The sequence below is a fragment of the Ambystoma mexicanum genome, chromosome 6q, assembly GCF_040938575.1.
Source record: "Ambystoma mexicanum isolate Mex_15411 chromosome 6q, UKY_AmexF1_1, whole genome shotgun sequence".
Lineage (NCBI taxonomy): Eukaryota > Metazoa > Chordata > Amphibia > Caudata > Ambystomatidae > Ambystoma > Ambystoma mexicanum.
Genome location: NC_090937.1, coordinates 1,621,180,376 through 1,621,195,418, shown reverse-complemented (window position 1 = coordinate 1,621,195,418; position 15,043 = coordinate 1,621,180,376). Strand labels below are relative to the sequence as shown.

Genomic DNA, 15,043 nt, shown 5'->3' with positions numbered 1-15,043 from the left:
AGGCAGAGAAACAAGTGAGTCAGTAATAAACCCCTACAGTAGATTATCCATACTCACTTATCCACACAGGACAAATTTACTTATGACATGTAATTTATTGAGGGTCTACTGTTCAACCCTCTGGCAATCCCTTCCTTATCAAAACATGCCAGCATATACAGTAAGGCAATATACAGTACTTAACATAGGTGCCGCATATGTAATACATATGCACACATGCCTATGAATTAATGCTCAATAAAGAACACTCAAAGAATGCTCTCACTCTCCTGCAAAGTGCACTTTCTTGTTATTAAGCAAAAAAAGTAATACAAAAACATTGCCACTATTATTGTGACTACACATAACGCACTCAATTTGAAAAGTGTTATGATTGAAAACAATGCTATCATTATCTAACCTATATAGCTACTCCAAATTAGTAAACCATCACAAAAACCTAAGAGCTCCTTAAAAGCATTTGTTATGGTCATTGATTTTCACTAAACAGCATCATGAAATGTACTGCCTTCTCAATATGCTCATCAATTCTCACTAAATAGCCTCGTGAAATGTACTGCCTTCTCAATATGCTCATCAATTCTCACTAAACAGCCTCGTGAAATGAACTACCTTCTCAATATGCTCATCAATTCTCACTAAACAGCCTCGTGAAATGAACAGCCTTCTCAATATGCTCATCAATTCTCACTAAACAGCCTCGTGAAATGAACTACCTTCTCCATATGCTCATCAATTCTCAGTAAACAGCCTCGTGAAATGAACTACCTTCTCAATATGCTCATCAATTCTCACTAAACAACCTCGTGAAATGAACAGCCTTCTCAATATGCTCATCAATTCTCACTAAACAGCCTCGTGAAATGAACTACCTTCTCGATATGCTCATCAATTCTCAGTAAACAGCCTCGTGAAATGAACAGCCTTCTCGATATGCTCATCAATTCTCACTAAACAGCCTCGTGAAATGAACAGCCTTCTCAATATGCTCATCAATTCTCACTAAACAACCTCGTGAAATGAACAGCCTTCTCGATATGCTCATCAATTCTCACTAAACAACCTCGTGAAATGAACAGCCTTCTCGATATGCTCATCAATTCTCAGTAAACAGCCTCGTGAAATGAACAGCCTTCTCGATATGCTCATCAATTCTCACTAAACAGCCTCGTGAAATGAACTGCCTTCTCGATATGCTCATCAATTCTCACTAAACAACCTCGTGAAATGAACAGCCTTCTCGATATGCTCATCAATTCTCAGTAAACAGCCTCGTGAAATGAACAGCCTTCTCAATATGCTCATCAATTCTCACTAAACAACCTCGTGAAATGAACAGCCTTCTCAATATGCTCATCAATTCTCAGTAAACAGCCTCGTGAAATGAACAGCCTTCTCAATATGCTCATCAATTCTCACTAAACAACCTCGTGAAATGAACTGCCTTCTCAATATGCTCATCAATTCTCACTAAATAGCCTCGTGAAATGAACTACCTTCTCAATATGCTCATCAATTCTCACTAAACAACCTTGTGAAATGAACAGCCTTCTCAATATGCTCATCAATTCTCAGTAAACAGCCTCTGAAATGAACTGCCTTCTCCATAGATGTGAGTTACTGGACAATGGACCTTGTCATAACGACTATAAGTATTAACTGTTTCCTATGTCGAATTGACCCTACTTTCTGGATAGTGGGCCGCTGGGAATGCATTATGTTTGTTTTGGGTTGAGTTGAATTCATTCTTTATTTACACAGCCCACAGCTCAGGAAATCATGGGCCTAGCATGAGCGTGACATTAGTGTTAAGCTTTATGTGGAGTTTGCTTGCTAGTTTGTAGAGATGCTTTGTGCTTTGGGTACAACACTGCCTATGTTGCCTGCTTCTTAAGAACAATCTCCCTCCTTCTGCTACTGAGTGTGTGGTTGTTGGAGGCTGCATTCATTTCCACCTTCTTCTGAGGGAGTTGCGTCTGGTGATTGGGTCACACGGGACGTGTGCACACTTGTCTTCAGTGCTAACATGTTGGGTGTGTGCTTCTTGTATAGTGTTTAGTTTTCCTTGATAAATGTGGGTCCCACTCATACAGGATGAGCCTATCGCCTTGTTTGGGGGTCTAAGTGATCGCTGTGCTACCCATAATGTCGACAAAGAAAATGCTGACTTCCATTAAGGTGCGGCCAGTGATCACATAGACCACTTATGCCTGCATCCCCAACCCGCCCCCATTCTCCTTCCTACCGACCTTTCAACGGCTCCCCTCTGTTCCTGCGGAGTCAGTTCCCTTCCAGTAACTTGGCTCGGAACTGACACCGCAGCGTCCTTTTTTTTCACTTTTACGTCCCCCGCTATCCCCATTACACTGACCAATGGGAACGGCGGGGGTCACCACTACAACCTGCACTCCCCTTATTCACTGTAATGGGATTCGTCTTTCTTTCTTTGCTTCGCAAAAGGCATTTGCTCCGTGCCAAAATTACAGCTGCGACTTCAGTCTGAATTTTGGTACAGGGCAAATGCACAGTATGGTACAGGTCGCAATTTATTTGTCGACATTGTAAGATAGCGTTCATTGGTCGGTGACTAGACAGTGAGTTATTGTGCTTTCGACTGCATTGGACTAGACTGTTGGTTTGGTGTGGCATCGTTTTGCTTAGCCTGAGTGCGCCCCACTCAGCACACTTTGTTCATTCTTTCTTGTCTGGTGTAGGGTCTGACAGGTGGTCAGAGGTTTATCCAGGAGTTTTGTGTGGTGAGTGCGGCCGTTCGGCTCATGAGGATGTCCCAGGGTTTCACCGTTGGGATGTGTGGCGCTCAACCTGAAACTTGCTTCTGCCTGATTGTGAAGGCGTTGATCCTTGTGGCCACTCACCTTGTGAGTGAGGTATGAGTTTACAGTGGGCTTATGGAAGGAGCCCTTAGTTTCATGTGGTGGGGTTTCTCCGTTCTGTGTGACTGTTTGCAGGCGCATGGCTTCACTTTGCCCACACTCTTCTACCTCTCTTCTGAGCCCCTTTTACAGGCACATCCTTTGATGATGTTTCCATAAGGGAGACATGTGTTATGCCGTGCATTCTGGCTCCCTGCCTGCCTGCATGCATGCATGATGTCGTCAGAGTTCTGAGTGTGGAATGTTGTTTGCTGTGACCTGCTGAGTGTTGTACATATACAATATTTTGGGAGAGTCTGGCTGAATGAGAGGGTGTGCCAGTGAATGTCCCTTACCTTCCCTAATGCTACTTACCTGCTTGGGCCTTTACTTTTCAAACCTACAACAATGTAAGTACTAAAATAAAGACTGCCCCTTTGGTAATTGTGGCTTCTGGCTTCCTTGCATGTGGGCTTACAAAACATAAAAAGGTTTTGTATCCTTGGTTTGTCTTGTTTGTTTATCCTCATTGCTCGGAGATCCAGGGCCAGCATCCCCGACCCTCGTATTTCACCACCTATTTTGAATGAGGTCCAATGTGTTTAGCTTTCAACTTGAGCAGTTCCTGTCTACACCAAATTGATTCTCTTCAACTAACCAAAGAAAAGGTCAACACAATCAATATTTACTGCTTCCGTCAGGATACCCAAACCTACTTGCTGCATACCCGTCCCACTCCGGGTGGCATCGGCCAAGCAAAGGAGGTGAAATTAATCATAACCACGTGTAACACACTGGGCAACCTTCCAGATCACCGTTCTTCACCTGTCAAGCCATTACTAAAAGGGTAAAGACCACATTCAAATCAGACTTGGCCCCACCCCAAAAGAAGCAGTCCAGCCCAAACTGCTTGGTCACATCCCTTCTGCATACGAACACACACATTCCCAGATATGTTTCGGCCTCATTGGGCCTCATCAGTGAGGAGTATTTTGGGTCTCTAGGCCCAGCGGTCACAGGACCCATGTCTGGGCATACCTGTCCCGCTCGGGGTGAAATCGGCTAAGCAAAAGTGGTGATGGCTGGAAGGCTTAAAATTGATCTTCAACACATTACAAAAAGGGGAAAGACCATATGCAAATCAGGTTTGGTCACACCCCAAAAGGAGCAGTCCAGCCCAAACTGCTTGGTCACATAACTTTTGCATAAGAACACACACATCCCAAGACTTGTTTCGGCCTCATTGGGCCTCATCCGTGAGGAGTAGTTTGGGTCTCTAGGCACAGCAGGCACAGGACCCATGTCTTTGCATAACGGTCACACTCTGGGTAACATCAGCAAAGCAAAGGAGGTTGGAAGGCTTAAAATCAATCTTCAACACATTGTACAAAGGGGAAAGACCATATGCAAATCGGGTTTGGTCACGCCCCAAAAGAGGCAGTCAAGCCCGAACTGCTTGGTCACAACCCTTCTGCATGAGACCTCAATCAACCCCAGACATATTTTGGCCTCATTGGGCTTCATGAGTGAGGTGTAGCTTGCAACGGGCATGCCCAGACATGGGTCTTGAACCTACTAAGACATGTATTAATGCATGCAAGACATGAGGGATGCGTGTCCGCATAACTGCATCATATGCATAACTAATGAGTGGCACAAGGAGTGGCACAAGGACACAGCCCTCATGAAGCCCTCTTACTACCTTAAACAATACAAGGGATATGAGGAATTTGCAGGGGATTGCAAAGAGGGCTGGGTGTTCGTTCACACTCTTGTTAGCGTGTTCTCATTTTTAGTGCATGAACTGGTGGACACCATAGGAATAAAGACATATGCTTCTATAAGAGTCCTCTTCTTTCTGCAGGAATACTGTAAAACATCTGCATTTCTCGCCACCCATGTTTTGTCTCCTAGTCTTCCCGGGACACACTGGAAGCTGCCTCCCTGTTGACAATCGGGGTGGAATCTGAGGGTTCAGTGAGTTGCACTGGATTGGTCGTCCGAGGTCATACTTTTGCAGGCTTGTGGTACATTACATTTACATACTGTAATGAAACCCTCTAAAGCGGGAGAAGAACACAGCCAATGATCTTTTAAAAGGTACACATCATGTTGACGGACACCATTTTAATATTCATGTCATCATGTTTGAGTACTTAACCATCTATATTCCAAGATAAGAATTTTCAAGTGAGAATAAGAGGGCACACAAAGACATTGGTCCTCATTACCAGTTGGGGGTGGGGGGGTTATCCTAGGTAATCTACACAATTAGCAAAACAAAGAGGTGATGGCTGGAAGTTTTAGAATTCATCTTAAACCTCTAGCAAGTACTCTGGGCAACCCTCCAGACTATTCTTTGCCTGCCAAGCCATTACAGAAGGGGAAGATCCTATGGAACTCAGGCTTGGTCCCACCCCACAAGTGGCAATCAAGCCTAAATTGCTTGATCACATCTGTTCTGCACAAGACTACAAGCAACCCCAGACATGTTAGAGGCTCACTGCGCTTCAGCAGTGAGCTGTAGCTTGGGAGGGGTATGCGCTGACGTGGGTGCCGAGCCTGCTTGGCCTAGAGACTCACAGGCCGATTCATGGAATAAATGTGCGCCGAAAATCCCGGCGCAGAGGGGCCAATACGTGCGCTGCGCCGAAAATTAGCGAAAAGCGCAGGGAAACCAGCGCACGTCGATTCATGGAAGTCCGTGCGCAAGAAAAGCAGAGGACGTGCGCGGAAAAATCGCGCGGCGCAGGCCGGCGCACAGGTCAACCAACGTCGTGCGCCACGGCCACTGCGCTATCACTCCGAGCGCAGCGCACAGCTCTAAAGTAGGCGGAACACAGGGCGGGACACTCGGAATGGGGAATAAAATGGGGCACAACACTCGGAATGGGGAAGAATGTGGGCGGCACGGGAAAGTATAGGAGGCAAGTGCGCGGAACGGCCACACGCTCGCATACAACACGTATTCATGGAATAGAATAGGGCAAAAAAGCGCACGCTCAAAGCAGCGCACAGGCACAAACAGGCACAAACACGACCGCCACAAGAAAGCAGGCGGTAGCGTCTCTGCGCCTGCAAGAAATGTGCGCTAAAAGGTGCGCCAACAAATAGCACCTATATACAGACATGATCAATGTCCAATACTGTGGCCCTCCAGGACAAATGACGTACAAAGGGGTACCCACAAACACAGACACGCGCTGAGAGAAAAAATAAACGTGTGCGTGCATACCGGGGTGCGCGGGAAGTTGCACACGCGATATGGCCGGGTACGTGGATTACAGGGGTGCGCGGGAAGTTCCACACGCGATATGGCCGGGTACGTGGATTTCAGGGGTGCGCGGGAAGTTCCACACGCGATATGGCCGTGTACGTGGATTACAGGGGTGCGCGGGAAGACCCACACGCGACATGGCCGTGTACGTGGATTGCAGGGGTGCGCGGGAAGTTCCACACGCGATATGGCCGGGTACGTGGATTGCAGGGGTGCGCGGGAAGTTCCACACGCGATATTGCCGGGTACGTGGATTGCAGGGGTGCGCGGGAAGTTCCACACGCGATATGGCCGTGTACGTGGATTTCAGGGGTGCGCGGGAAGTTCCACACGCGATATGGCCGGGTACGTGGATTGCAGGGGTGCGCGGGAAGTTCCACACGCGATATGGCAGGGTACGTGGATTTCAGGGGTGCGCGGGAAGTTCCACACGCGATATGGCAGGGTACGTGGATTTCAGGGGTGCGCGGGAAGTTCCACACGCGATATGGCTGTGTACGTGGATTGCAGGGGTGCGCGGGAAGTTCCACACGCGATATGGCAGGGTACGTGGATTTCAGGGGTGCGCGGGAAGTTCCACACGCGATATGGCCGTGTACGTGGATTACAGGGGTGCGCGGGAAGTCCCACACGCGATATGGCCGGGTACGTGGATTGCAGGGGTGCGCGGGAAGTTCCACACGCGATATGGCCGGGTACGTGGATTGCAGGGGTGCGCGGGAAGTTCCACACGCGATATGGCCGGGTACGTGGATTTCAGGGGTGCGCGGGAAGTTCCACACGCGATATGGCCGTGTACGTGGATTTCAGGGGTGCGCGGGAAGTTCCACACGCGATATGGCCGTGTACGTGGATTTCAGGGGTGCGCGGGAAGTTCCACACGCGATATGGCCGTGTACGTGGATTGCAGGGGTGCGCGGGAAGTTCCACACGCGATATGGCCGTGTACGTGGATTTCAGGGGTGCGCGGGAAGTTCCACACGCGATATGGCCGGGTACGTGGATTGCAGGGGTGCGCGGGAAGTTCCACACGCGATATGGCAGGGTACGTGGATTTCAGGGGTGCGCGGGAAGTTCCACACGCGATATGGCCGTGTACGTGGATTGCAGGGGTGCGCGGGAAGTTCCACACGCGATATGGCAGGGTACGTGGATTTCAGGGGTGCGCGGGAAGTTCCACACGCGATATGGCCGTGTACGTGGATTGCAGGGGTGCGCGGGAAGTCCCACACGCGATATGGCCGTGTACGTGGATTGCAGGGGTGCGCGGGAAGTTCCACACGCGATATGGCCGGGTACGTGGATTGCAGGGGTGCGCGGGAAGTTCCACACGCGATATGGCCGGGTACGTGGATTTCAGGGGTGCGCGGGAAGTTCCACACGCGATATGGCCGTGTACGTGGATTTCAGGGGTGCGCGGGAAGTTCCACACGCGATATGGCAGGGTACGTGGATTTCAGGGGTGCGCGGGAAGTACCACACGCGATATGGCAGGGTACGTGGATTTCAGGGGTGCGCGGGATGTACCACACGCGATATGGCCGTGTACGTGGATTGCAGGGGTGCGCGGGAAGTCCCACACGCGATATGGCCGGGTACGTGGATTTCAGGGGTGCGCGGGAAGTTCCACACGCGATATGGCCGTGTACGTGGATTTCAGGGGTGCGCGGGAAGTTCCACACGCGATATGGCCGTGTACGTGGATTTCAGGGGTGCGCGGGAAGTTCCACACGCGATATGGCCGTGTACGTGGATTTCAGGGGTGCGCGGGAAGTTCCACACGCGATATGGCCGGGTACGTGGATTTCAGGGGTGCGCGGGAAGTTCCACACGCGATATGGCCGTGTACGTGGATTTCAGGGGTGCGCGGGAAGTTCCACACGCGATATGGCAGGGTACGTGGATTTCAGGGGTGCGCGGGAAGTACCACACGCGATATGGCAGGGTACGTGGATTTCAGGGGTGCGCGGGAAGTACCACACGCGATATGGCCGTGTACGTGGATTGCAGGGGTGCGCGGGAAGTCCCACACGCGATATGGCCGGGTACGTGGATTTCAGGGGTGCGCGGGAAGTTCCACACGCGATATGGCCGTGTACGTGGATTTCAGGGGTGCGCGGGAAGTTCCACACGCGATATGGCCGTGTACGTGGATTTCAGGGGTGCGCGGGAAGTTCCACACGCGATATGGCCGGGTACGTGGATTTCAGGGGTGCGCGGGAAGTACCACACGTGATATGGCATGGTACGTGGATTTCAGGGGTGCGCGGGAAGTCCCACACGCGATATGGCCGGGTACGTGGATTTCAGGGGTGCGCGGGAAGTCCCACACGCGATATGGCTGTGTGCTCCCAGGCATTACCTGTACACCCTCCACGGCCCCTGCAGGCAGCACACACCACAGGGAACTACCCTGCACACCTGCTCATGTCTCCCACCACCCCCACCCCCCATCCACCAGGGACACCCTCCACCAGGCCCCCACCCATGTCTCCCACCACCCCCACCCCCCATCCACCAGGGACACCCTCCACCAGGCCCCCACCCATGTCTCCCACCACCCCCAGCACTGTGGGGAACCTGCCAGCAGGCCCCCACCCATGTCCAACCCATGTCACCCACCACCCCCACCCCCAGCACTGTGGGGAACCTGCCAGCAGGCCCCCACCCATGTCCAACCCATGTCTCCCACCACCCCCACCCCCCATCCACCAGGGACACCCTCCACCAGGCCCCCACCCATGTCTCCCACCACCCCCAGCACTGTGGGGAACCTGCCAGCAGGCCCCCACCCATGTCCAACCCATGTCTCCCACCACCCCCACCCCCCATCCACCAGGGACACCCTCCACCAGGCCCCCACCCATGTCTCCCACCACCCCCAGCACTGTGGGGAACCTGCCAGCAGGCCCCCACCCATGTCCAACCCATGTCTCCCACCACCCCCACCCCCCATCCACCAGGGACACCCTCCACCAGGCCCCCACCCATGTCTCCCACCACCCCCAGCACTGTGGGGAACCTGCCAGCAGGCCCCCACCCATGTCCAACCCATGTCTCCCACCACCCCCACCCCCCATCCACCAGGGACACCCTCCACCAGGCCCCCACCCATGTCTCCCACCACCCCCAGCACTGTGGGGAACCTGCCAGCAGGCCCCCACCCATTTCCACCTGGCCCCAGGTCCTGACGATACACAATCATGGCAGTAATGGCCAGCATACCCAGCACAAACACCCAGGCAAGGATTGCATGCACCCACATAGTGAATGCAATCACATGACACAACCCCAAAGGCAAGTATGCAAAAGAACACATGTCTGTCACACACACATACACAATGGGTGCAAGTGAATGTCAAAACCCATATCATGACATGTAAGAAACCAAAGAGAAAATAACACAAGTGTAAGATAATATAAAAATGTATTAAAAACACAAATCAAGTAAACCAATAAAACTTACAACTATGTGGCAAAGTAAATAAAAGGTCCATGTCCGAGAACAAAAATGATAAACCAAAAAACAAAGGATTAAAAAATTAATATAATTTGTCCAAAGCAAAACCATGTAGTAGGAAATCAAAGAAAAACCATTACGTCATGGTGTAAACAATAAAAAATTTAAAAAATGTATCTCCCAAAATATATCAATATATACAGGAATGTTCCAGGGTCCCTGAGCCCAACAGCACAAATGAAACCTAATACTAACTAATAAAATAAATATGTACAAAAAAGTGGCCATTGTCCGAGCGGTCCAAAATAATAAAAATAAATAAAGGAAACCTAGCACTAACTAACTAAAAAACTATATACAAAGGCAGCGGGCTAGTCCTGCGGCTCACTTGGTGATGCTGGCCAGGGCATCCTCGAACTCCATGTCAATGTCCTGGAGGCGGGACTCTGTCCTGGCCCCGAGGTCTCGCAGGGACAACCCCATGTGCTCACCAAAATCCCTGCGAGCCTCCTCGAGGCACTCAGCCCGCCTCAATGCCCGATGCATGGAGATCTCCGCCCTGGCCATGGCGAGCCGCTCCTCTTCCGCCCGCTGCCGCTCCGCACCTATCCGCTGGCCAAACTCCTCCCACACGGAACACACCGCCATGCCAGGGTTGCCCTGCCCTCCGGCCGATGCCTGCCCCTCTGATCTTGATGGCCCTGAGCCATGATGCCTCCCACGTCGAGCCCGCTGCTGCCTCCGACGCCACTGCCTCTGCCAGCACGACGGCATCCAGGCTGATGGTAACCACCGACGCCGTCGTGCACGTGCCCTGCCCGATGATGCCGGCACATCTTCCATCTGCTGGGGTCCACTTGCTGTGTCGTCCACCCCTGCTGGACCTCCGACTCCCAACTGTGGCAGGGATGGGATCCCCACCGAGCTGGCTGCATTGGTCGGGGCAGGTCCACAGGGGGCCATGGTGGCATCTGGGCCGGAAGACGGCAAGGAGAACGACCGTTGGATAGCCTGCACAGAGGAGGAGAGGGCCGTCAGATTGGCCAACACATGCAGGAACCCCCCGAACATGGCCGATCCCAATTGGGCCACGTCGGCACGGTGCACTTCGTGATGACGTGCGTGCTCCTCCCGGGAAGCACGCACGTCATCACGAATCACAGCCGTGCGCATCGCGACCCCAATCAGGACCTGCTCCACGCGGCCAGGGGTTCCCACGGCCGCAGGTGGAGGGGAGTCAGTTGACATGGACATCCCCACTACCTGCGGACGGGCCTGGGACGGGGCATCCCTGCTGGTGCATGGTGGTGCACTCACAGGGTCAGGGACAGCGACATGCACAGGCACCTCCACGGTGACCTGTGCTGCCTCCTGCCCCTGGCCCTGGACTGCACCACTTGCACCAGCAGGGATGCTCCCACCAGGCCCCATGTGTGCACCAGTGTCGGCCTCCTCCTCCTCTGTGCAAACCACCAACCTGGATGGCTCCTCACCGTCTCCCGCCGTAGCAGGCCCCTGTGGGGGCTCACCCACCCCTTCCGCTGCAGCCGTGGGGGCATCCCCGCCGCCTTGCTCCACAGCGCCGTCTCCGCCCTCTTCTTCACTAGCCGCTGCGTAGAGGGAGACAAAGGACACAAGCATCAGGCTACTGTAAAATGGTCCCCTAGACAGGAAGCAATAGCAGATGAGCACCCCTGTCAAAGTACACTTCCATCATGTCCCTCCACAACACATGGGTCAGTCCAGGCAAAACACACACAGTAACAGGCATGGTGCATGCCATGCACATTTCCATGCATGTCCAATTGACTCTTGAAACATTCAATGATATGTGACTCACATGCATCATGGCTCATGCATATCACATGCACACACTTCACCTCAGTCACATCCATCTGGCCCCAAACACAACGAACACAGGCGAAACAAGGGTTAGTTGGGTGCGTCACAGAATCTGTGCATTGTCACACACATGTGTCATGCATCCATGGCATGCACAAGTCACAGACACGCAGGTCAGGCACACAGACATGGCTACCATATATGTACCTGGCATCAGCACCCATCCTTCACCCCCATCCATGTCCAGGTACAGAGACTGGCATGCTCTCATGTCCTAAATCTGCATAGGGCTCCCCATGCCACATTTCAACACATGCAACAACCATGTGGGTCACACATCACTGGTCGCACATGCATTACCATGATGTCCCTGCACACATACATGCATACATGGCCCATGGCACACATACAGGCAAGTATCATAGAACCAGCACACCGCAACATGCCCTGTCTCACACAGTAATGCTTGCACACTTACCGCTCAACTCCAGACGGGCCTCCCTCTCAAGGACCTGGGCGTGGAGCGCTGGGCGTACGCGTTCCAGGACCCTCTTCTGGATGGAACTCATGCGGCCCCGGCCCCCCTCCACGAGGCGCCGGGCCTTCACAAGGGTCCTGGACCTCAAGTCCTCCCAGCGCTTCTTGATCTTCTGGACGTTGCGGGTTGCCACCCCCTCCGCGTTGATGGCAACCACACAGTCGGCCCAGATCCTCTCCCGTCCTTCCTTGCTGGCGCGGGACGATCCAAAGAGGGCATCATACTGCCCCAGGACATGCTCCACCAGGACACCAACTTCGGTGGCAGTGAAGCTGGTGTCCCTCTGCCCCTCTGGCCTGGGGTTGCCACTGGTGCCAGATGTCGAAGTGCCCGACATGGCAACCCCAGAGGCAGGTGTGGGTGGGCAACTGGGTCCTGGGGCTGGGCTGTGGAGCGATGTAATCCCAGTTGGGAGTCTTCTGTTCCAGCAGGGGTGGACACAGCAACTGGACCCCTGCAGATGGCTGATGTGCAGGCACCAAATGGCAGGGCACGGTGGCAGCAGGCAGACAGGCAGGCAGGCAGCAGCAGATAGCACGTGGGAGGCTGCTCAGGGCACTGGGGGGGCAGTAACTCGGCCTTCTGGGCAGGAGCGTGGTGTTCCGTGTGTTTTCGGGTGGCCAGCTTGATACGGAGTGATTTGGCACGTGAAATTCCTGCACGTCAGCGTGAAATCCGAGGAAAGGGCCTTAGCGCGTAAGTGCATCAGCAGGCATACGCGATTCTATTGGACCAGAGTCCCTCACCGCGTAAGCGCGTCTGACGTGATCCGCACGGGCGTTCCCCACTCAGCACGTGATGACGGAGCACACGTGGAAATACTGCACGTCAGAGTGTCATCGCGTGTAATTGGCCAAAAGTGCGCGTACACGCGATTGGCCAATGTACGTGTATTACATCGCGTGTAATTGGCCAAAAGTGCGCGTACACGCGATTGGCCTATGTACGTGTATTACAGGGGTGCGCGGGCACTTACACACGCAAGTACGTCAGCGCACCTGTATGCCTGCTGCGTGGGAATTTCCACACGCTATTGGAGTGGGAACTAGATTCCAGGGGTGCGAGGGTCACACGCTCGCCTAGAACACGCACAAGGCATTAATTTGCGCACTTATCAATAAACAAGCCAGATGCCAGGATGAACATACCGTTCCTAGCAGCAGTGGCAGTGGGCTACCAAAGGAGGAGGAGGAGGAGAGTCAGGGCCAGAATATTCACACCCAGAACCAGCCTATTCGGGATGCCTGATGACCAGGTGTATGGGAGGTACAGGTTTCCAGCACACATCATACTGGACCTGGTCAGTGAGTGGGAGGATGACCTCACATCACCCACCCTGTGCTCCCAAGCACTCAGCCCCCTGCAGAAGGTCCTGAATGTACTGCACTTCTTGGCCACTGGATCCTTTCAGCGGACAAGTGCCATAGTGGGTGGTGTGTCACAGGCCACGCAGTCACGCTGCCTACACCAGGTCTTGAACATCATCACTGCACGGCCATCAGTCCGCAGGCACATATATCTCCCCAGGACTCATGCAGAAAGGCGGACGTGCATCCCGGAATTCTATGGTGTGGCTCAATTCCCCAAAGTGCTTGGTGCAATTGACTGCACACATGTGGCTCTACGTCCACCCAGGGCAACAGAGCACATCTATAGAAACCGCAAGCACTAGCATTCCATCAACGTGCAAGTTGTATGCAATGCCAAGGGAATAATCACATCAGTATATGCCAACTATCCCGGGTCCACCCACGACAGCTTCATCTACAGAATGTCTACACTATGCCGGGACCTGGAGGCTGGCCAGCATGGAGATACATGGCTGCTTGGTGAGCATGAATGCCACTGCACATGCATGCATGTCAGATACTGGGTCATGACACAACACCACTAATGATACCCATCACCACCTCCGCAGGGGACAGTGCCTACCCTATCAGCCCCCACATGATGACCCCAATCCGGAACCCCACCACGCCACCCGAGGTAAGGTACAACACAGCCCACATTGCAACACGGGGCATAGTGGAGCGCACATTCGGAGTGCTGAAGTCACGCTTTCGCTCCCTTGACCGTTCTGGCGGGCAGCTGTTATATGCTCCCCGAATAGTGTGCAGGATCATAGTGGCAGCATGTGTCCTGCACAACGTTGCAACACGCCGGGGCCTGCCCGTGGACATGGTGGTGCCCCCACATCCACAACCACATGCACGCCCGCTGCGCATGGGAGGGGAAAGGGCACGGGGGGTGGCAGCCCGTACGCAACTGGTGGCCAACTTCTTCACCTAGGAATCACAGTGCTGGCTAGTGCACACTGCTCTGGCACATACCATCTGACAATCAATGATGACACTACCTGACAATGTCACAAAATTACTCGACAATAAACTGTCAGATACACATCAGCCTGAGATTGTTAACATGGAAGTGTCACTATGTGTGCACCCCTACCTACACATACACCAGCAATGCATCACAACGAGAAGACACAACTCCATCAATCAAATATGCATTGCCACAGGCGATTCACTACATGACAACATTGCCATGTCACCCATTCCCTTCACAGTCCCGCCACTGAGGACACCATGTCATGGTATGTGAGAGCAAACAAACTGGCCATCACAACATGACACCGGTGTCACAAATAGCAGTGCCCCAAATGGAACATAGCCGCACTTGAACAGCTAACCGCGCTGGAGCCACTACTACACACCTGTGTAAGAGTAATTTCAATCAAATTACACACCAACCCACCCTGAAGCCCACCCAAACAAGACACAATGCATGTAATCAATGGTAGTCTCATTACCTGATTCTGCTGGTATGTCCTCACCGTCCAGATGTACAGTGATGGCGCCACGCAAAAGTGTCAGTGCACATCTACCGACATGTAGTCTGACTCCAGAGAGTATGCCCGTGTGAAGAACTGTGTGAAATACCTGCAAAACATGAGCAACATATGTAAGTAGAGGCACATATCAAACCATCATGCATAGTTAGGTGCAACAACAATGTACACTATGAATGTCTACACAGTATTGACTATGGAC

General features: G+C 52.8%; 1 long non-coding RNA gene across 2 annotated transcripts in view; it reads right to left on the bottom strand.

Annotated features, from left to right (window-relative positions):
- Nucleotides 1–15,043, bottom strand: part of LOC138515669 (uncharacterized) — a 111,195-nt gene that overhangs the window by 1,027 nt on the left and 95,125 nt on the right. The window lies entirely within an intron of this gene.